The following is a 25,646-nucleotide window of genomic DNA, read 5'->3' on the forward strand; positions in this document are numbered from 1 at the left end:
CAGTTGGAATTCGAAAAAACATGAATATCACACGAGGAAGAGGCTGTCAAACGTAGATTATAGTCGAGCGTGCCTTTGACATAGCAAAGAACACGCTTTAGGAGCCCCTAGTACTCAATGGTTGGGGCATGCATGAACTGGCACAACCGGTTGACCGCATAGGAAAGATCTGGTCAGGTGATAGTCAAGTACTGTAGCGCTCCCGCTATACGTCGATACTGCGTGAGATTGTCAAACGGCTCAACTGCGAGCACCACAGCCCATGTCACGGCTGCTGGAGTGGCAAGTGGCTTGTAGTCAAACATTCCCACTCGGTTCAAAAGATCACCCATATACCGATGCTGAGAGAGAAGTAAACCCCCGTTGCCCGTCAAAGTTTCAATGCCTAGGAAAAAGTTGGGCTTGCTGAGGTCCCGAATCTTGAAAGTGGAGGAGAGACGGAGCAGGAGCATGTCAATTAAGGCAGGATCATTATCCATCATAATGATGTCATCCACGTAAACTAGTAAGAACACTTGCGAGGTGCTAACTGAGTAGTGAAAATGAGATACGCCAATCTTAGACGTTGAAAAACCTGTAGTTAGCAAAATATCATGAAGTCGTTTGAACCAGGCCCGAGGCGCCTATTTCGGTCCATACAGAGACCTCTGGAGCCAGCAAACATGATCGAGATTTGCCGGGTCCTCATAGCCCGGTGGTTGTCGCATGAACACGGTTTCAACCAAGTGCCCATTCAGAAAGGCATTATGTACATCTTGTTGGCGCAGAGTCCAGCCACAGGATACTACAAGGGAGAAGAGAACATGGACCGTAGTCGGCTTGACTACAAGACTAAATGTGTCAAAAAGTCCTCACTAGCTACCTGGTTCAACCCTTTGACCACTAGGCGTGCCTTATAACGCTCTACAGACCGTCCGCCTTGCGTTTGGTGCGGTATACCCACTTGCACCCAATAACGTTCATACCTAGCTCAGCCGGAACCAGCCGCTAGGTGTTATTATGGAGCAGGACATTGAACTCTTGGTCCATGACATCACGCCATTGTGGATGACCCACAGCCTGAGAATAGCAAGTTGGATCTATAGACGTAGTTAGCGCATGAAACTGTTCACCTGTGCCCCATGTCCTATGACAAAGCCGCATGCCGTGATCCCGCTCTTGCGGTTGAGCCCGCGGGCCGCGTCTCCTAGTCGTGGTGGCCACGACAGCGTCTTCTACAACCAATGGAGCTTCTGGTGGCCTACTCGGGAGGTCAATATTAGGCACTACTGGCCTATAACCTCATGGTGCATTAGGCTCGGAGGGCTGCTTCTGAACCAACAAAGATGAATATGATGCAAAAGGGAACACAGGCACATCAAATCGAACATGGCGACATATAAAGGTTTTTACGGTATTAAGGTTCATGTAGCGGTAACCCCTAAATGACGTAGGATATCTTAAGAAGACAAAGGGTGCTGAACGAAACTCTATCTTGTGCCGATTGTATGGCTAAAGATAGGGGTAACAACGACACCCAAACACTTGCAGGAAAATGTATGTGGGGGCGATTTATATAGTTGGTAATATGGGTTAGTGAACTGTAAAACAAGAGTAGGTAAGAAAGTAGTTGATGAGATAGGTGATTGCATCAAAAGCTGAATCCCAGTATTTTAACGGAACCGAGCCTTCAACCAGTAGGGACAAACCGGTTTCGACAACATGTCTATTTTGGCACTCAACCCGACCATTTTGCTCATGCGTAGAGGCACAAGATTGCCTATGCACAATACCAATAGACTAAAAATTAGTGTGTAAACAGCGGTATTCACCCTCTAAATCAGACTGTATAGACTTTATAGAACGGAAAAACATATGTTCTACCATTGCATGAAATAATTCAAACACCTTATAAATATTCAATTTTAAACTTAAGGGATAAAACTAGCAAAAACGTTCAGAATCATCCACGAATAAAACAAAATAGCAAAAACCGTTCGCGGAAATAATGAGGCAGGGCCCCAAATGTCCGTGTACACAAGATCCAAAATATTAGCACTAGAGGAGTCTACTCTATCTAAAGGGAAACGGGAAGATTTGCGAAGTTGGCAAGTAGAACACAACCCAACAAATCGGATTTATTTGGAGTAACTGGACAATTCTATAGGACACGCTAGAGGACACGAGCATGCGGATGGCCCAACCTACGATGCCAAACCGCGGACGAGGCACGGGCAGTCAGAAACTCAAGATGAGGCCTGGGAACCGACAGTCTGTATAAGCATCGCTTTGGTGATGTAGTCCTTTAGAACAAAAAAATTAGGATGAAATTTGAAAAAGACGTTGTTATCATTTGTGAATTGTGAATCATTGAACAGACAAGAGTGACACAGATAACTCAGACACATGTAATAGATTCGACAGACTCAATGATTTAGACGTAGAAGGAATAACTACATGACCAATACGGGAAATACCCAAACCTATATCGTTGTTGACTCGAAGAACATCGTTGACATAACTGACATCTAGGTGTGCCACCACACCCATGGTCTTGATCACCGCGCCCACTATGCCAGCCACGTCCTTGACCACCATGCGTCTGCCTCCAAAGCCACCTTCGTCGTTCTACTGGTAACCACGACCAGCAAACATTGCAGCGGGGGATCTACCAGAGAACGCATCACCTCCCGAAGGGAAATCGTCGGCGTAAATGAATTGTTGCGCCTGTAAAACATTTAACAATTGCGGAATGCACACGGGAGTACCTAAGATGGCGAGGGACGCTGCCATTGTGTGGAATTCTGGCCGAAGTCCTCGAAAAACGTAGAGGTTTTGCTCGTCGAGGGAGATGGGACGGTCGGCGAGAGCGAGATCCTCGACCAGCAGCTATGCCCGTCTCAGGTATTCCGCAGGGAGAGCTATCTCCTTGATGAAGTGACTGGAAGTGCCCGAGTAGATTGAGACGGCGAGCACACCTGGAAGACCCCAACACTGCCGTGATGGAGAGCCAGACCTCCCGGGAGGTGGTGCGTCCGACGGCGAGGTACATCACCTCGTCGGAGAGTGACGAGATGAGCAGGGAGAGGATTGACTAGTCCTGTTAGACCCATACAGCGTGCGTAGGGTTCGCCGTGGTGGTGGAGGCTGCTCCGTCAGAGGCGCCGCCACCGGTGGTTGTGACAGTGGGGAGAACGGCCGGTGGGCACGACAAGGCATCGTCGATGTATCCAAGAAAACCTTAACCACGAAGGAATGGAACCAGCTTGGTGCGCCAAAACAAATAATTCTGTGTCGTAAGCTTTAAGAGCACGAAATGGTGAGCCAATGTTAGTGGGTTTGGGGAGGTGGCCGGAAATTGGATGGTGGCGGCGATAACCGTACATTTAAAGGAGTTGGTCAACATTGGTGGTGGGGAGAGAAAATGTAGATACCTATCGCTAACTGATACCAAGTGAAGCTAATGTTTCTGTTAATCATTGAAAACTATCGTCATCATCTAATAATACAATGAATCAAGAGACCTAACTTACTCCTACATAATAGGTGAGTAGTTAAGTCAAACCAACTTTAACCACACATAATCTAACATCTCTAACAACATGCAATGCTATTTTACCTTCATTATTTTACCTCCTAATGTTCACTTATTAACATGATAATAAAACTCTTTTTATTCGCTAGTCGCTACTACGGATTGAATGACCCACCCCTCGTTAAAGAATAATTTAATCAAATGTTAAAAGAGCCAATCACATATTGCTCGATAAAGAAATAAATATTAGTTGTTTAAATCATGAAGGGAATGTAACGTCAATCTTTGACTATAGTGACACTTGTACAATAGTTGGTCCACTCAGTTGTACATTATTCTAACACATAATGCACATTATCTTACCTCAAAAATTTCATTATTCTAACTTATAATGTACATTATTCTAATACATAATATACATATATTATCTTATCTTAGAAGTTTCATTATTCTAAACACATAATGTACATTAGTCTAACACATAATATACATATATTATCTTATCTCATCTCAGAAGTTTCATTATTTTAACATATAATGTACATTATTCTAACTCATAAAATTCAATAACATCGTTTTGGATTGTGGTCCAACCAACATCACAATCTACACAATAATTTGCCTACAAACTCTTGTTTTTTGCCTACAAACTCTTGTTTTGATATATGTTGCCAAAATAAATACAACTATTAATTTAGACTTCAATTGAACTTCACTTATAAACTCACTAAATCCTTCATTGGAATTCTTAACATTAGCTCACACAATCAATGAAACAATAAAATATGTTCATTACAAATAGAATTTCCTACGATATCTCTCTACTTACAATGCTAATACATAATTTTCTTTTTTGCTTTTTTACATACAACTAATAAAAATTATTAAACCAGATACCTCTTATATATAGATCCAATCATATTTATCAATATTGTTATATATTTTTGAAAATACAAAAGTATGAGAAAAAAATGATATATGTAAAGAATCTAAACTACTATACTATATATACTTTCCAGCTTCACTAAGAAACTATAAAATCTCTGTACAATTAAATTGCAAACGAGTGAAACACTAGTACATGACCATAAAAATTGAAGAATATGCATATGTTGTGACAAAAACAGATGCCTAAGTAAAATGATGTGATGACATATTTGTAATTAAAATGATCACCATTATTTTTTTTTTTAATTTGTAACGGCAAAAACTAAAAGAACAAAAATATTTATTCGCAACCAATCAATATGCCATAAAAGCAAGAAAATATGATTTAAACCAACGCATAATCCTTGTGCGCAGTAAGTAAATGTCTAGATTCTTTGTGAATTACCACGATTTACATCCTCATAGATGCTTTGTTGGGTGGCGCTAAGGGGGGCTTGAGTTGTGGATTCAACCTTTTGGGAACAAATAGAAGCAAGAAAACAGGCAGAAAGCTGCATATATAGCTTGATTCAAACCAAATTAAAGTACTTAGTGGAGATTTAATACAACACACAATATAACAATTAAAACATATATAGCCATGCCCAAAAAGATAGAATAAAAAACAAAATCAATTCACAAGCTTCTTGCACTCCATTTTAAAATTAAAAATATATTTTCAAGAATTTAGTTGCAGACATTGAAGGTGTCTGCTGGATCGTCGATCTACCAAACCATCGGACCGCCACGCTTCAATTCCCCTGGAGAAAAAGAGAACAAAAGAAGAAGAAGAAGAGGATGATGATGATACATATATAAGGGTAGTGATCATATCATGGATGTGAGAAAATTGATATGGGAAGTATGTAGGGTTTCTTGATCTTCATCTTCATCTCCAACCTTCATGCTTGATGGTGATAAAATTTGTGGGAGAAAATTTATTTTTTTGTTTAATGTTTAGAGGTGGGATAGATGATAGATGGTGGTTGGGAGGGGGGGTAAAAGAAGAAGGTAGGGGGGGGGGGGGATGATGAGAGTGAGGGGATGGATAATGATGATGGTGAGAAGGGCAGGGAAGGAGATGATAGATGTTATCGGACATGATGATTGCTGAAGGCGTTTTTAATTTGTCCACACAGCAGGCTGGCCTGGTTGGATGGGGAGCAAATAAATCATTCTACCTCTACATGCACCATTGTGTGTGTAGTGTGTGTATATCCCTACTTACATTATCACCAAATATTCCATGTGTCTAATCTAAGAGTAATAAGATGCATCATGCATGGTAAAACCTTAAAAGAGTTAATGATATATGAGGTCTGTGAGTATAATTATGACATTTTAATGATATATGAGGTCTGTGAGTATAATTATTTTGTCATGTTCAGTCATAAATTTTCAAATTAATTACCTGTAGTATTTCGACTTTCAAATTATTACCATCCGTGGTCCAAGTAACCACTTATATATGGTCCTTCAACTTTCAAAATTTAACTAGCCCTAGTCCTCTTAGAAGGACCATAACTGGTTAAAATTTGATAGTTGAAGGACCATGAATGGTTAACTTGGATCACGAATAGTAACAATTTGAAAGTCAAAGGACCACGGGTAATTAACTTAAAAGTTTAGCACTAAACTAGACAAAACTACTATACTCGAATTGAAGGACCCAAATGGTATTAACTCAAACTTAAAAATTTATTTTGTGGAGAAGCAATATAATGGTAGATACTTGTCAGGATCAAGAGCAACGGCTACACCATACGCCAAAAGCTATAACAATAGTTAGGATAAGCACTTACCACACTACTCAAAAAGTAGTATAGCTAAGTAATTAATGGAGACAATTTTATTTCTTTATATTTGCATAACAGTCAATGTCGTCATGTTTCGATGGTAAGATGCTAGACTCGTCACTATTACCCAACAATACTCTTATATATATAAGCGACCTCAATTAATCACTAGCTAACGTGTTATCATTTTATTGAATACTTTTTTGTTGTATTTAATTATTGCATGGATTCTTTATTAACTATCATAATGCATTATTGCAATGGGGAGAACTAATTCACAACTAATGCATGAAAATAAAGAGTTTTCATTTTTTGAAAAAATTCGTCACATGAACTAGTGAATGTTATATAGTGATTTTAGTAGAAAATAATACGTATAGTAGTAACATTTTTATGTCAGGTTGCGGGGAGTGGTTTGATGCCCCTCCTCCTTTCCTTGTTGATTGTCTTTCCGATGATTTAATGCATTAAGTATCTTATTTAAAAAAAATTAACATTTTTATTTTCCGAAATATTATAATTAATTTACTAGTGTAGTCTCACACATCTTCAAAAGGGTAACAGAAGTTTGGTGTTATTTTCATAATTATTACTCATTTTGCCTTATTTTACCTGTCATTTTTACTATTTATGTGTCAAACCAATTCTTTCTTCTTTGTTAATTTTCTTTAGTATTTTATTATTGCTTTTTAATTTTTTTTTGGTGTTTGATATTACTTTTAATATAGTTTCTAAATATATAAATTTTGTATATTAATAGTAAACATAATATTATAAAAATTTGAATTGTAAATAATTTTATTCAACCTAGTTAACCAAACCAAACAAATAAATATGACGAAAGTATAAATATTAGATGATTGAATCCCTAACCCGACCTGTCAAAGCATTTAGGAGGATGTAAATCACGGTAACACGCACAAGGGATCTGTCCACTTTTAACATAATCCCCACACTGCTGCCTCTGAAGTTTGAACTTTGGTCTCTTTTTTTAAATACTGCTTACATACTGAACCATTGAGCTAAACTAGTACGGGCTAATTTCTTAATTTCTACCTCTACCGTAAATATAGTACAAGACTTTGAACTTTGAAATGATGTTAATAATATTTCTTTTTAAAATTATACGAGCTAAAGTTTATAGTATGTACTATGTAGATAAGTATATTGATAAGAATTGGGAGTGGGGTAGGTGGGTCGCTTAAAAATTCCAAAACTGTGGCTCCCGTAGGAACACTCAAAAGCCCATCCTAAAAACAAACAAACATCATAATCTTCTCCTACCACTATTCTCTCTGAATTTTGTATTTCTCTTCAACTTTATTGTATGATCACTTATAATTGAAATTTTTTATGGTACCAGTATTTTTTTTACCAGATATAATTATGTATGTTATTTGAATTGTGTCAAGTGCTATAAACACTTGTTTTTACGTAACTATACTATATAATTCCGTGGTATATTACCCAATAACTTTGTGTATTCATTTACTTAAATATAATTAGAAACTAAGAAAAACATCATTATGAGTTTTTCCTCTCTTTTTTTTTTTTGGGTTATTGATTCCATTTGTTTTTATTTTTAGTTATAATATAAGATGCTAATTAAGGAATCGAGACTGGTGATAAAGCTATAGGTACTAAAATTTTCACTATATGACGTTCATTGATTAATATGAATTGACTTAACCTATTATATTTTTAAAATGAAATTTATTTAATAATTAAATACAAATTATATATTGCTACGTCAGCAGGATTGATCTACCAAGCCTAAATGTTGGGGATGAAATTGAAATGATTAAAATTTTTTGGGACAAAATAAAAATTAAATAAAAACATTTGGATTAAAAAAAATAATGATCTTAATTTTGAATTGGGTCATCACAAAATTTTAATTAGTTATTTTTCTCTTGCAATAATTAAGGGTTCATAGAAAGGGACAAGCAAATTGGAAGGTATTTACTTTTTACTAATTGGAGAGGCACTCGGGCCAACTACCACCATAATGTTCTGCAATCGTACGTCTTATTTTCAACGGTTTGTAATTATGTTCCCACTCTTCTGTTCACTCTAGGATAATAAATATTTTTTATAGTTAATTTGAGAGATACTACTGGACTATTGACATTTAACAATTTTTATATTTGAATTTTAATGACATAAATGTTCTTGATGTGGTAAATATGGTGATTCATACATATGCGCTAAGCACTACGGTCGAATCGCCTGAAGATCCTATCCGAGTCTGCTTGTTGGTTTAATTAATAACATTCAGATTACTCAATAGTGGGTTGGAGAGTCCCGAGTTTGAGACAGATATAGATATTAGATGCCAAAAGTCCTCTTTTCAAGCATTTAATGTCTATCTATAGGAGGGTTGGGGAAACACATGTCGGAAGTCTGGCATATGGGACGCTTAGCTTGTGGCTCATGCAGAGGAGCAGATCGGAGGCCTTATTTATTCTCCCACGTGCCTGAAGATTCTTGACATTCCTGCTTTTTACCTCGTTTTACGCTGGTTTGGAAGAATCGCTACTTAATCTTCTAAGTGTCGGGGGTCGGGTTTTCCATGTTGTCCGACTACCTAAGATGATTGGGAAGGATCCGGGATCAAGAAAATGGGACCACTACTCATGCCCTAGTCAGTACTTTACAATATGGCCAGACTGAGTGGTTTCGGGCTGAAAACGACTCCGTTAGGCAACCCGACTCCACTGGCTAGGTAAACAGTATGGGTAAATCCGAGTATATTCCTTATCAGTTCCATTGACTATTGACCTTTAAAAATTTTCATCATCAACTTTTAATTTGAGAATAAATAATCTATTGACTATTGATTATGTTTCAAATTTAGTAATCTAGTTAAATATTGATTTAATAAATATTAAATTTAAAAGTAATAATGTAAAATTTTAATTCTTCACATTCCCACTAAAGAATTATATGTAATAGTATAGACTATAAGCCTAGTAGCCCCTTACAAAGTGTCCTACAACAACTACAACTCAAATCTAAATTTGAGATTTTGATTTTTGAATAATTGAAATTTCTATTATAATTTATTTTATTTTTAAACTTAGATTCGCCATTCCATCCACATCTGATTTGCCAAATCCACCATTAACATATCAGATGGATTGGATTCGCATCCAAAATTTTCAAATACCCCTTTATCCTAAATTCGCTCCGTACTCACCTCTATTGAATTTCACTGTCTAGTAAAACTAGACTTGCAAGTATCTTGTGGTTTGATAACATCGTTATGAGTTATGACACTTGATAGGTCACAGGTTAAGTCCATCTCAATTAAGATTTTTTTTTAAAAATAAATATTATTGGACTTCAATGGGACCTTTCGGGCCTAATGTAGATATTATAACCAAATAACAACAATTTATATCGTGGACCAGGGTACACAGTGCATTGTGCACTCCGTACCAAAATGTTAGGAGATAAATTCGATCTGTATATTTTAGGCAATCGTTCTGTGTATTCTAGGCAATCATTCTGTGTATTCTAGGTAACCGTTCTGTGTATTCATGTTAGTAACACAGGTGGTGATGTGTTTGTGCATTCGAATGTTTAAGAGGATGAGTTATGTGCATTTTGTTTCAATATTCTGTGTATTCTAGATTTCTAGGCAACCGTTCTTTGTATTCATGTTAGTAACATTCGAATGTTAGGATGATGAGTTCTGTGTATTTTTTGTCAATATTTTGTGTGTTCTAGGCAATCGTTCTGTGTATTCATGTTAGTAACATATATTGTGATGTGTTTGTGCATTCGAATGTTAGGATATACAGAATATAAGCCCAAGTATTATCTCTTATGTTCCATGTTTTTCAAATTTCACAATGTTGTTTAAATATTCACTTTTTGTCGTGTGTGTTTTTGTGATCTGATGAATTTGTGTGTGTTTTTTTGTTCTTGCTTCTTCGTCACTATTTTTGTTGTTATTCAAATTACAATTTTATATATATATATATATATATATATATATATATATATATATATATATATATATATATATATATATATTTTAAAGAAGAAGAAAAAACCTGTAACAATACGGCTGATTTTCGGACCCACGGTATAACGATCCCCAAATAACTCTATTCCAAACAACAACTAGAATTAAGAACTCTTAACAACAAAAGTGATAATATTTTTTATTTTTTTTATTTTTAAAATTTTAGTTATTTGCACTTACCTACGTTGGTTAGGTGGAAAGGAAATATTTTTTAATATTTTCAAAATAGTTTGTATATTGATAGAAGAAGAAAATATTTGTTGATAGAAAATGATTTTGGTTTATTGGAAAATGAAAAAAATATATAGTATATCTTTTTTGTTGTGTGAAAGTAGGAACCACTACTTTTGAAGGTGACTTAGCTTGAAATTGCAACTTGTAAGAATATAGAGAAAATATTGATGGATTGCAAAATGACATTAGAGGTCACTTTTAAAAGTAGAAAAGTATTGTAGAGATGTAAATAGTCTTAAATGAACAAAACAAGAAAATAATGTTAATGAGAAACATTGCACCATAACTTGAAACCATTTTTGCTTGTGGATTCAATCAACAATAAAGGGTCAAATAGACCCTCAAACTTTAGCTTAAAAGTTAATTAGCCCCTCAACTTTCTAAAGGTGCAATTACACCCACCAACAATTAGTTTTGATGCAATGAAACCCAAAAATCAATTTATGACCTGCTATCACAGGTTTAAAAAAAAATTCGGCGAAAACGTCACCGACGACCGGCTAAATGGTCGCCGGTCACCGAGAGGGCAAACCACTGGTTCCCTTCTCGCCAGAGAAGGTGAACCAGTGGTTCGCCTTCTCACTGTCTCTCAGCGAGAAGGCGGCCACTAGTTCCCCTTCTCGCCGGAGAAGGCGAACCAGAGGTCGCCTTCTCCGCCGAGAAGGGGACTGGTTTACCTTCTCTCTGTCTCCCAAGACTAATATTAATTTTTATTTAAATTTAAAATGTTTAAAATTTGGCGAGCTCCGTCAAGACTCGCAGACTTAAGGCGGAGCAGCTTCCCTTAGGCCCGTATTTTGGCGGGCTTTTTAGCCCGTCCCCGCCGTATGATGGGCTTCGACGGGTCCCGTCCCGCCAACCCGTTTCGACACCTCTACGAATTACTACCAATTTTGGAACTAAAGAAGTCGTATTTTATATATTAGCTAATTAGACAGTGACACCGAACATTTTCCCTGCTTATAAACAAAGCATTGTAATATTTATGAAAATAACCCCGCTTATTTTACAAATTCGTAATATTTATGAAAATGATCCCGCTTGTTTTTTTACTTGATTTCTCATCCATCAGATTTTCCAGTGTAGAGTTTGTTCTAGGATTATATATATATATATATATATATATATATATATATATATATATATATAGCCAAACATTTTTTTTTGAATTACTCATTCATGATTCTTTAAAAGATAGTATTTGCTCTAAACCTTAATTAATTATGGATAAATAAATAAATAAATAAATAAATAATTTCTATAATATTCAAATATTATACATTGTATGATAAATAAATGTCTAATGAGAAAAATAGTAAAATTACAACGAGATAAGACTATAATAGCTAGAAATAATAATCAATACAACATTATATATATATATATATATATATATATATATATATATATAGATGTCAACGGGGCAGGGCGGGGACGGGGAATGGGGTCCCCGTCCCCGAAGTGTCACCCCGTTCCCCGTTCCCCGTTCCCCGTTCCCCGTCCCCGCCCCGTTCCCCGGCAGGGATGGAGAATTATTCCCTATCCCCATTTCTCGGCGGGGATGGGGAATTATTCCCCATCCCCGTTCGTGGGAATTTTTCGAGGATGGGAAATCCCCGCGAGGATTTTTTTTTTTTTTTGAATTCTGTCTATTTGAAAATAAAATAATATTCAACTTTCAAAGTCCAAAATTATAGATAAATAAAACTAAAAGAAACACTTTCAACTTTCAAAGTACAAATTTAAAAAGCATAGATTAATAACATTAAAATATCCAACTCTTACTACAAAATTACAAATATTCAAATTTTCAAGACTTTCAAACAAATAACATTAAAATATCCAACTTCAAAAACTTAAAATTGTTTCAAATTTCTTCAAAGTCCAAAGTCCCATACATAACAAAACAAGTCCAAATACAAGTACATAACAAACAAATGATCTTCAATTCCCATTTCTCACTTCTCAAGGCTAGCGCTGAAGTAGTAACTCTTCAGTAATAACCTGAAAAATAATAATAATTTGAATAATAACTTGATATATATATTTAGTTAAGCTTTTAAACGTTTTAAAAAAAAAAGTTAAGCTTTTAAACAACATAATTTAATAAATATCTTAATTGTTGAGGAATGAGTAAATCTTCATCAATTTCATAATCTTCTAAGATGCAATTACCTACAAATATTATTTTAGTATGGTAAAGTAATGAATAATCAATTAAAAATAATTCATTGAAATGAAATTTCTTACTTCCAAGCAACCAACTTTGAAAACACATTAATGCCTCCAAAATATCTGGATGAAGTCTACTACGATGAGGCGACACCAATCTACCACTAGTACTGAAAGCAAATTCTGAAGCAACGGTAGAAACAGGAATAGCTAATAAATCCTTGGCAACCTTACTCAAAGTTGGATATTTCTTTCCTTCAATTTGCCACCATGATAAAACATCCAAATCATCATCAAATGGTGAGGCTGGGCGGTCGACCGTCGACGGTGAGCAGTAGGGGGCAGAGAGACGCAGCGGCTGGGCAGTGAGGCTGGGCGGTCGACGGTGAGAGACAACGAGCGGAGAGACAGAGAGCAGACTTGAGACTTGAGAGAGAGGCGGAATTAGTGAATTAATTTCCTTCTAAGGTTTTATTTTCTCATATACTTTTACATACATACATATATATATATATATATATATATATATATATATATATATATATATATATATATATATATATATATATATATATATATATATATATAAAATATAATATAATATAATATAAAAATATTCGGGGAATCGGGGGACGGGGCGAGGATCAGGGAACGGGGTCGGGGCGGGGAACACCCTCACCGTCGTTGGGAATTTCTCTCCGTCCCTGCCCCCGTTCTCCGAATTAATTCCCCGAACCCGCCCCCATCGGGGCAAGTTGAATTGTCATCCTCCCCTCTCTCCCTCTCTCTCTCTCTCTCTCTCTCTATATATATATATATATATATATATATATAAACTATGAATAAATTACAACAAATCTAATTTCACCACCACTTTATCCCACATTTTCTCTTTTGTCAAATGAAAGACCCTCCCTAATAATGACCCCATAGCTCAACAATAAAGTTATCAATAACCAACCCAATTTTTACATTGAACCCCATAACCCACCTCCCAAGATGGTCAGGTACAAATCCCCTTCACTAGCCAGGCCTGAAGTAACTTTCTTGGCCCATCAGTGTTAAGTTGGCAAATTACGGACCACACAAATGTATGGAACACAGTCCAAACTAAAACGATATCGTTGAATTTTATGAGTTAGAATAATGTACATTATGAGTTATAATAATCACTAGTAAAAAATGAACAAATAACATTGAGTTTTAGCAACTGTTAGAAAAGAACAATGGTGTATTATTTAAAAAAAATTGCGGTGGCATAATCGTAAATATTTGAATAAGAAACCCAAACCGTTTCTAAAGAAAACATTCGTAGTTTGAAAAAAAACATGGTTGGTGAAACTACCCACATTTAAAAAAAATTAAATAATTATTTTCCACAACCGTTCCTCGTAGAACGACCACGTAAACTTAATACAAAAAAATCATTTCCGCCAACTCTCACTCTCATACTCTTAGATCTGCTTTGTTGTTTTTGCCGAGACCGACCGATGTTGCATCGAGACCTCTCCCAAGACTTATGACTGCTCCGGCCTCTTCATTCTTCTCTAGACGACGATGATGGCGAGGAAAAAGCTCACCACGGTTGGGGATGACGGCAGCAACGAGGAAAAGCTTCGGTGGGACCCATGGCTCAAAGGTGTCTTCTATTCTTTTCTTTTGCTTTTTTCTTAAAATAAATCTCAGATCTATCTTCTCCGCCTTCAGATATGTCTTCTCCACCACTCCTTTGAGATCTTTTCTCTCTTAAAGGATTTATTTTTTGAAATTTTATGATTTCTATAAAAGGAGTCAATATCTATGAAGAAATAGAGCAGGGAGGGCGAGTAATATTCTAGCTGGGTAGTTCCTTCTTCTTTCTTCTTTCTTTTTTTTTTTTTTTTTNATATATATATATATATATATATATATATATATATATATATATATATATATATATATATATATATATATATAAAATATAATATAATATAATATAAAAATATTCGGGGAATCGGGGGACGGGGCGAGGATCAGGGAACGGGGTCGGGGCGGGGAACACCCTCACCGTCGTTGGGAATTTCTCTCCGTCCCTGCCCCCGTTCTCCGAATTAATTCCCCGAACCCGCCCCCATCGGGGCAAGTTGAATTGTCATCCTCCCCTCTCTCCCTCTCTCTCTCTCTCTCTCTCTCTATATATATATATATATATATATATATATAAACTATGAATAAATTACAACAAATCTAATTTCACCACCACTTTATCCCACATTTTCTCTTTTGTCAAATGAAAGACCCTCCCTAATAATGACCCCATAGCTCAACAATAAAGTTATCAATAACCAACCCAATTTTTACATTGAACCCCATAACCCACCTCCCAAGATGGTCAGGTACAAATCCCCTTCACTAGCCAGGCCTGAAGTAACTTTCTTGGCCCATCAGTGTTAAGTTGGCAAATTACGGACCACACAAATGTATGGAACACAGTCCAAACTAAAACGATATCGTTGAATTTTATGAGTTAGAATAATGTACATTATGAGTTATAATAATCACTAGTAAAAAATGAACAAATAACATTGAGTTTTAGCAACTGTTAGAAAAGAACAATGGTGTATTATTTAAAAAAAATTGCGGTGGCATAATCGTAAATATTTGAATAAGAAACCCAAACCGTTTCTAAAGAAAACATTCGTAGTTTGAAAAAAAACATGGTTGGTGAAACTACCCACATTTAAAAAAAATTAAATAATTATTTTCCACAACCGTTCCTCGTAGAACGACCACGTAAACTTAATACAAAAAAATCATTTCCGCCAACTCTCACTCTCATACTCTTAGATCTGCTTTGTTGTTTTTGCCGAGACCGACCGATGTTGCATCGAGACCTCTCCCAAGACTTATGACTGCTCCGGCCTCTTCATTCTTCTCTAGACGACGATGATGGCGAGGAAAAAGCTCACCACGGTTGGGGATGACGGCAGCAACGAGGAAAAGCTTCGGTGGGACCCATGGCTCAAAGGTGTCTTCTATTCTTTTCTTTTGCTTTTTTCTTAAAATAAATCTCAGATCTATCTTCTCCGCCTTCAGATATGTCTTCTCCACCACTCCTTTGAGATCTTTTCTCTCTTAAAGGATTTATTTTTTGAAATTTTATGATTTCTATAAAAGGAGTCAATATCTATGAAGAAATAGAGCAGGGAGGGCGAGTAATATTCTAGCTGGGTAGTTCCTTCTTCTTTCTTCTTTCTTTTTTTTTTTTTTTTTGTTTTTTGTTTTCCTCTGATAGTGGTTTCTATGAATCAACTCTGTGCAGCTATTAAAGTTGAAACTCTGAAAGCACTTATTCTACATTTCTTGGGATGAACTAAAAATGCCTAAAATTGCATGATATTCTTACTAATCGAACTGAGTTGCCTTAAAGATTTTGCGGTTTCTTGGTACATTATTACTGAATACTATATATTTGTCTTTTTTCCATTTTGTTGCATGGTTGAGCTTAATGTTTATGTTTTTCTTGATTTTTGGCTGGTTTCAATTTGTTCTCTTATGGGTATTGATGATCCATGGCTAACACTATACTTTGGTGGCGTAGTTTGTTTAAATAAATGTTTGTGCTTTTGTTCTTCCTATTTTGTAGGTTGATTTAACTTCTCTCTTATTTGCTTGTGCAAAGATGGAGACTTTCATGTCTTTCCTGGTTATTTTCATGATTTATAATTCACATTTCATCCTTCTTGTGCCCTCCATAGATGCTCTGAGTTCTTTTTCCACAAAATTGTGTGTTTTTGCCTAGGCATGAATTTGATTCTCTATGTTTAACAAATATAGGGGTGATAAACTCAAATTACAAGTGACTTGATTGATCAAGCACTTAGCAAATTAGGTTTATTTGGGCATTGTGTTTGAAATGGAAGCATGATTATCATGGTTTAAATCAAGCACATTTAGTGAATCATGTGTTCTTGTTCTGAATCAAACATGGAGGATGGTTACAATGTTCGGTGCTGGGGTGAGTTAATATTGGATGCTCTTGGGTTGATATTCAAGAATCTGCCGCTTCAGGATGTGCTTATAATTGTCCAAGGGTTTGCAAGTCGTGGCAAAAGAGTTGTGAGGTTTGCAAGTCGTGGCAAAAGAGCTGGGTTGGTGTCTCTAGTAAAGAAACCTTTGAATTAATTGCAGACAAGTGAGCATACTTATGTCTTCATGTTCTTTTTGTTTTTTTTTTTTAACAAATTATTATTACTGAAGACCATCATAATTGATTAACTCGGGTGCTATTAGAGAATTAATCAATTATGATAGTCTTCGGTAATACTACTTTGTTAAAAACCCAAAAGGGCATGAAGACATTAGTATACTCACTTGTCTCCTATTAATTCAAAGGTTTTTGTACTAGAGACACCATCACAACTCTTTTACAAACTCAACACAGCTCTTTTGCCAGGACTTGCAAACCCTTGGAATGACAATAAGCACATCCTGAAGTTGTAGATTCTTGAATGTCAACCCAAGAGCATCCGATATTAACTCATCCCAACACCGAACATTGCAACCAACTTCCATTTTAGCTTCTAACTCTCTGCCTCAATAGAGAGAGAGAAACATTTAGAACAAGAACAGATGATTCACAAAATGTGCTTGATTCAAACCATGATATGTCATGCTTTCATTTCAAACACAATGACAAAACAAACTTAATTTGTTAATTGGTTGATCAATCAAGTCACTTACATTGTAAGTTGAATTTATCACCCCTTTACTGTCTTTGCTAAACATGGAGAATCAAATTCATGCCTAGGCAAAAACACACAATTTTGTGGAAAAAGAACTCAGAGCATTTATAGAGGGCACAAAAAGGATGAAATGTGAATAAATCATGAAAATAGCACAAAAAGAAATGAAAGTCTCCATCTTTACACAAACAAATAAGAGAAAAGTTAAATCAATCCACAAAATGGGACGAACAAAAGCACACTCATTTATTTAAAAAAAATTGTGCCACTAAAGTATAGTGTTAGCCATGTACCATAAATAATTAAATACCAATAAGAGAGCAAATTGAAACCAAGCCAAAAATCAAGCAAAGCAAAAACATTAAGCTCAATCTTGCAACAAAAATGAAAAAAAAATAAAAATAAAAAGGCAAAGATATAATATTCAGTAATATTGTACCATGAAATTTCACCATATTTAAGGCAACTCATTCGATTGGTAAAAATATCCTGCAATTTTAGGCATTTTTAGTTCATCCCAAGAAATGCAGAACAAGAACTTTCAAAGTTTCAGCTTTGATAACTGCACAGAATTGATTCATAGAAACCACTGTAAGAGAAAAACAAAAACAAAACTAAAAAAAAAAAAGAAGAAACTACCTAGCCCAAATTTTACTCCCCCTCCCTACTGTATTTCTTCATAGATTTGAATCCTTATATAGAAATTTTGAAATTTTAGAAAAATCTCCATTAAGAGAGAAAAAATCTCAACTGAGTGGTGGAGAAGATAGATCTGAGATTTTTTTTAAAGCAAAATAAAAGAAAAGAAGACTTACCTTTTGAGCCTTTGATCCATTCGGAGTTTAATTTTTCCTTGCTGTTGCCGTCATCACTAGCCGCAACGGACTTTCTCCTCGTCGATCCTTATATAGAAATCTTGAAATTTCAGAAAAATCTCCTTTCAAGAGAGAAAAAAATCTGCAATGAGTGGTGGAGAAGATAGATCTGGGCGAAGAAGACAGATCTGAGATTTATTTATTTTTTTTAAAAAAAAGCAAAATAAAAGAAGAGAAGACGTTACCTTTGAGCCTTTGATCCCGTCAGAGTTTCTCCTCGCTGTTGCCGTCATCCCCAGCCGCAACGGACTTTCTCCTCGCCGATTCTTATATAGAAATCTTGAAATTTCAGAAAAATCAACTTTAAGAGATAAAAAAAAATCTCAAATGAGTGGTGGAGAAGATAGATCTGAAGGCGAAGAAAACAGATCTAAGATTTATTTATTTTTTTAAAAAGCAAAATAAAAGAAAAGAAGACGTTACCTTTAAGCCTTTGATCCCGTCGGAGTTTCTCCTCGCCGTTGCTATCATCCCCCGTCGCAACGGACATTCTCCTCGCCGATCCATATATAGAAATCTTGAAATTTCAGAAAAATCTCCTTTAAGAGAGAAAAAAAATCTCAAATGAGTTGTGGAGAAGATAGATATGAAGGCGGAGATGACAGATCTGAGATTTATTTTTTTAAAAGCAAAATAAAAGAAAAGAAGACGTTACCTTTGAGCCTTTGGTCCCGTCGGAGTTTTTCCTCGCCGTTTCCGTCATCCCTAGCCGCGACGGACTTTCTCCTCGCCGTTATCGTTGTCTTGAGAAGTCCAGAGAATAATGAAGAAGCTGGCGCAATCATATGTCTTGGGAGATATCTCGACGCAACGTTGATCAGTCTCGGTAGAAACAACGAAGCAGATCTGAGAGAGTGAGAGTGAGAGTCGGTGGATCTGGCAATGGGGATAGTGGTTGCGTCGTGGTGGTGGAGGTGGAGGTGGTGGATGCGTTTGGTGAGAGTGAGAGAGATGAGAAGGTAGAGTGAGAGATGAGAAGTTAGGGAGAGTGAGAGATCTGATATGATTTAATCACGAAATGTTTTTTTTTTAATAATAAGTTTCCGTAACCGTTCTACGAGGAATAGTTGTGGAAACTGTTTTTTTTTTTTTTAAATGTGGGTAGTTTCCGTGATTATTCTATTAAGAAACAATAGCAGAAAACCAATCGCTTTTTTTTTTTTTTTTTTTTTTTTCAGATTGCGACCGTTTCCTTTTGAAACGGTTGCGGGTCCTTATTTAAATATTTACGATTATTCCACCGCAATTTTTTTTTTTAAAGAATACAACCTGTTCTTTTTAAAATTGTTAATAAAAGTCAGTATTCTTTATTCATTTCTGTACTAGTCCAAAGAAGTCATCTTAGTCCGGAACCCCATTGAGCTCTCCAATCAGACTTCGTTCATTCCAAATTCTGTAATTGACCGTAAAGCTGAAGCGAATTTATTATTAGTTTGCCAATTATTACAACACTAGTTTTCCACGCACATTGCGCGAATGAGATAATGCACAATGTTTATTACTCCGTATTAAATAAATATTTCAATGTATATCAATGCAAGATTATATGGGAGATGTTGTAGACATTGAATTATAAATTAAAGAAATGCATATGTATTATTTTTTACATAGATAGATAGACTTTGCTATTCAATTGAACTATATATTATGCAGTAATATTGAAAATTAAAGCTGAATAGGTTATGGTGTGTATAAGCAATTACTTCAACAACATATTTGAGTTCAATGCATTTTTTGAAAGCTTTTGCAAAATAATAGTCTCTTATCATTTAGATTGCATTTTACAATAATTATAAGATAAGATATATGCGGTTCATCATATGGCTTCGCCTTTTATTTTTATTTTTTTGGTTTATTAGGAATTTTTCTATTACATGCAATGTCACATGTGTTGATAACTATTATAAATATAATGAGAGAAAAAAGAGTTAATACCCAATATAGTTATCGATTATAGTGGTTTTACTCAATTTAGTCCTAAATGAATTTTTGTGCTCAATTTAGTCACCGACTTTAATGGTTTTACACAATTTAATCCTTTGATAAAAATTTTGTTAGTTGACTGTTAGAAATAAGGTCCTAATGGTAATTTCTCATCTTGATTCTTTCTTCTTCCCCTTATTAAGATCCACGTAGAAATGCAAATCTTCGTACCCAAATCAACTTCAACCATAAATAAATAAATATAGAGTAAATAAATATTTGGGTACAAAGATTTACATTTCTACGTGGATCTCAATAAGGAGGAGAAGAAGAAGGAATCATTTCAAATGGGAGGAAGGATGAGAAACTACCATTAGAATTGTATTTCTAACCGTCCACTAACAGAATTTTTAACAAAGGACTGAATTCTGTAAAACTATCAAAGTCGAGGACTAAATTGAGCACAAAAAGTCATTTAGGACTAAATTGAGTAAAAACCACGTACTATAGTCGAGGACTATATTGGGTATTAACTCATAGAAAAAAAAAACTAAAAGTAAAAAGTAATGTTTTAGAAACAAATTAAAAATGAAGAAATAGAAAAAAAAAAAAAATAGGGCATTATCATAATTCATGAATGTCTAAGAGTGGAATAGTTTGGTCTTGACATCCTATACTTCCCTTTTCTCAAAGGTGAAATAAAGTTAATTAACCTCTTGAGTCTAGATTAGGTAATAATCACTTCCTAATCGGAACTCAATCATGTTTATTAACATAATCAAAGCCAAGTCTATCTCCCATACTCAACCAACTCAAGGTCACATCTCTGTGAACCTAATCTACATTCATATCTCCTACCAAAGAGGGTTACTCATACATGACTATAGTGAAAATATCACTGGATTCAAGATCAAAGAAGAATTCGATAACAAACGCGAAGTAATTGATGAAAGCACTAAAACAAATAGTAAATTTGCAATGAAATAAAATTCAAATTAACTTATCTATATGAAGAAGAAAATGTAAATCTATGTCTTCAATCCTTGCTCCCAACAATGTTAATGAATTTGAATCTAACTTGAACTTGAATTGAAATTTTAATTGAAATTGAAAAATGAAAAGTAAATTCTAGGGTTCTAAAGGAATAGAAAGGACTAGGAATGGGAAGTTCAATTCCACAAAGTAAGGAAAAGTCTAAAGAACAGTTCCAAAATTCAAAAGTCAAAAGCCCAAAAAGAATCCCCAAATTAATAAAATTTTCATTCTCCTATTTATATTTTCCGGAGCATGATGCGTCAGGAGGCATGTCACACTGTGATCAACCTCGTGATAGCCTTGATCACCTTACAGGAACAAGCATGTCATAAAGCCTCTCACACTGTGATGGCAAACGTGAAAATTATATTTAAACATTTTAAATATTTACACAACGGGAGGGACAATTATATATGCACCGTTTTTTTAAAATTGAGGGGCAACATTTACACCACTAATAATTTAGGAGTAGCATTGATAATTGACATATTATAGAGGAGCATAAATTATAATTTCTCCCTACAATGTATATATATAAAATGAAACTGAATAACAGGTTTTACATATTTGAGTGTATTTCTCCGATGAACCCGTAGTTGAATTAGAATTATACTTTAGTGGTGTTGTAATAAAACTACAGTATGTATAAAATGAAATTAAATAACAAGTCTCACATATTGAGTGTATAATATCAAATAAAATTGTATTCAAATCAAAATGATACTTTAATTGTGCTATAATAAAACTACAATGAATATAAAATGAAATTGAATGCGACATAAAAAAAGTTTAATTGGACGGAACAGTCGAAAAGGTGTCGTTTCTTTTCATTAAAAAACAGCACTGTTTTGGACCATGGTCCACACAACCCGATGTTATGTGAATATAGAGTAATATAATTTTGTATATTGAGATCTAAAATTATGAATATATAGTTCTAAAATTGTGAATATCGATTTGAGTCCACATTACAATGTTGACCCAGATCCATAGTATAATTTGCCCAACACAACTGTGTAAATCATAGTCCACAGTAAAATTTACATCATGTGTGAGTGTTAATTAGGACACCGGGTGCCACTAGACCACAAGGCCTTTGGCCACTCATAAATTTAATCAATAATAAATGTAAATAAATCAAATAGGCAAGCTAGATGAGAAATCATAATATAAATTTTAATTGTGTAAATTGTTAAGAGTTCCACATTAAATATATAAAGGAAGACATATGGGTTCAATCTTTTAGGGTGTGTTTGGTTCGCACATGAGAATCGGAATCGGTATAAGTATCAAATACTTAGTAAGGTAATGGGTTTTGGTGAAAGTATTTTGCATGCTTGGTAGTAGGATGGAATGAGAATGATTATTAATAGTTGAGGAAGAAATGAGGAAGAGAAATGAAATCCTTATTTAATAAGAGTATGGATTTTTCAATTAATGGGGTATTCCAAACCCATAATAGTATTCTAAAAACCTATCAACCAAACAATAACAATCACTTTGATACCATACCTTATACCAAAACCTGTTAACCAAACAAGTTGTACTCTTAATGTGGTTTGGCCATGTGCATTATAACTTAATTGAGTGACCTTGGTCTAATCTTAAATTATTAATGGTTTCAGAGCCTATTGTCTATTGGTGACGTCCAAAACTTTCATTTTGTTTTAGCTTTAAATAATTTTAAAATAAATAATTGGCTTCAATTATTATATTGAATGAAATCATCGATATTATATATATATTTTTTTAAACAAAGGCATATATTGAAATTCCAAATCAAGAGTTACTACATCTTCAAGAGAAAGAAAAGGGATGGAGTACCATTCAATTCCCTTGCAAAAAACATCTCAAAAATCAATTATTAAATCAAGATGTGGCTGCCAAGCACCTTGTCCTTAGTGGAGGCGATATTGACCCTTTATATTTCAGTAGGTTGAGAAAGTTTAGATGAAAAATCAAGATGTGGCTTCGTCATTCAAGACATTTAAAACGTTCTATAGAAAGTCTTTTGTCTATGCCAATTTGAAGTTCTTCTTGGCTAGAAGAGTCTTTAACTTTTCAATTTCATCTTTCATTGAGTTCAACTTGACCTTCAATTCCTTCATATGTACTTCAAACAACTTCAACTTCTTAGACATTCTTCATTTCCAGTGTCTTAACGACATGGAAGATTGTGGCTAACCACCTTGCTCTCTCTCTAGATATTTTGTCTAGCTATTTAGGAGTGCTTAGAAAGGAGAATCGATAGGCGTGAATGTAGACAAAACTATATATATACAAGGTAGACAACGGAAGAGGAGCGAAAGACTATGAAAGTATAAAGAAACAGTGTTTAGGGTACATGTGAGTTACGTTGTAGCATTTATAGGACAGATTGTTGGGATTGGGTTAGTAGGGTTGGATTCGGTTTGAGCCAAATATGCATTGGGTTGGATTTTAATATTAGAATAGCTGAATAGTTCTATGTTTTTGTAATTGGGTTGATTAAATATCAGGCCTAGTTATTTCTTTCTCAAAATTTATAAGTTGGACCTTAACATATTATATTTTTTATTTTTTTAAATGGGATAAAAATTATTATTATTTTTATATAATTTAGACTTAGATTTGTAAAGATAATTATTGTGTAATAATGTGTGTTTAATCATATTAAATATGCTTAAATTTCAATTATTTTTTGAAAAATTTTTAATAGTTTAAATTTAAATAAATATATGATAATTTTATTATTATGTTAGAATAGTTTGATTTTATTTAAGTTTATTATTGATTCTTTGTATTAAATTTTTCATAATACAATTAATTAAAAATTAAAATAGTTATTAGAGAAGGATACAGTATAATGCAATATAATTTGAATATTTTTGAAATAAATAATTGGCTTAGCTTCAATCATGGAATGAAATCATCCGTATCATTTTTTTTACAAAGCAAAAGCATATATTAATTATTTATTAATAGTCGTCTTGTCTTACAATTTAATGCTCCTGTCAAATTGGTAAATAAGATAAATTATTATATGAGATATAAGCTTCAACTGACTGAAAATTTGAGCTTTGCATTACCCATTATGCGACAACCGAGCAACTACTTCATAGACCTCCATTTCACATCAGGTATAAGGCCTCAAGTTGCTAGCCCACTAACAAGGAAATATAATTAATTGTATTAATCATAAATTTATTAAAAAGAATCAATAATAAATGTAAATAAAATCAAACAGAACCAACATATGTTTTTGTATGACTTTAAGATATACCAAATAGATAACAAAATTTAAGTTCTAGCTTGTGATAGGCAATCTAGATGTGAAATCATAATATAGATTTTATTTGTGTATATAAATTGTTAAGAGTTCACACTGAAAATATAAGACAGAACATATGAGTTTATAAGGCTATGAGTTAGAATAGCTAATTGGATAGATTTAATTTTTTAGTGTGATTTGACCCTTGTGGATTATAGCGCAATTGAGTGACCTTGGTCCAATCTTAGATTATAACATAATATCAAAGCTTGATATCGCAGTCGGTTGTCTAACCATGGTATAAGAGCGTGTTCGAAGAAATATGCATTTTAAAAATTGATGCACAAAGTAAACACTCACGATCGACCTTCTAACTGAGAGGTTGACCATGACCACGTATCCATAATTTGTTGAGTTGGTTATTTTGGTGCGAATGGTTATTTTTAGATTACTTTTAACTTCTCTCTAGATTTTTCTTGAGAGAAAACATATCCAAACACTTTTCTTTTGTAATTATTCCAAATTTGTTGAAGAATTAGGGATCATTTCGGCTTGTAATCAATCACTGCAATTTCAAATTTCAGATGTCATCTTTCATTGGTCTTGATCAAAGCTAGGTCTTTCTTATTTTCTTTGCATTTTATTTCTTTCAATTTTATGCAATGTCTTTCATTTCCATTTCAAACATGAGCAGCTAGATTAATTTAGGGGTTTGGATTGAACTCTTTCATTGTGGATGCTATGTGATTTAAATTGTAATAGTAGAGAGTGTAATAATTCAATGATTATTCTAGTTGTGAGCTTGGTACGTGATTTATATGAACTATTGAATAATTTGGACCCAATTATGCAAGATGTATATGGAAAAGGTGTTGTCACTACGAGGCCAGGCCAGGCCAGGCCAGGCCGTAGGCCCCTTTGAAGGGGTCTGACCTATTTTCACCCCTAATGAGAATAGAGCAACACCATAGCAACACATCTCAGTACTAGTCCAACTTTGCTTTGAGAAAAGGTAGTTTGATAGAGACGTGAATACCATGTGTTTGATTAATTGCTTCAATTGGTATAAGTTTTCATGAGAATGGAGTTGCAAACTAATTGAGAGTCCAATGTTCACGAGAGTGCCATTAACTTACTTCCCAAGGTTACCCATCATGTGACTG

The sequence above is a fragment of the Ipomoea triloba genome, chromosome 8 (genome assembly GCF_003576645.1).
Source record: "Ipomoea triloba cultivar NCNSP0323 chromosome 8, ASM357664v1".
Classification (NCBI taxonomy): domain Eukaryota; kingdom Viridiplantae; phylum Streptophyta; class Magnoliopsida; order Solanales; family Convolvulaceae; genus Ipomoea; species Ipomoea triloba.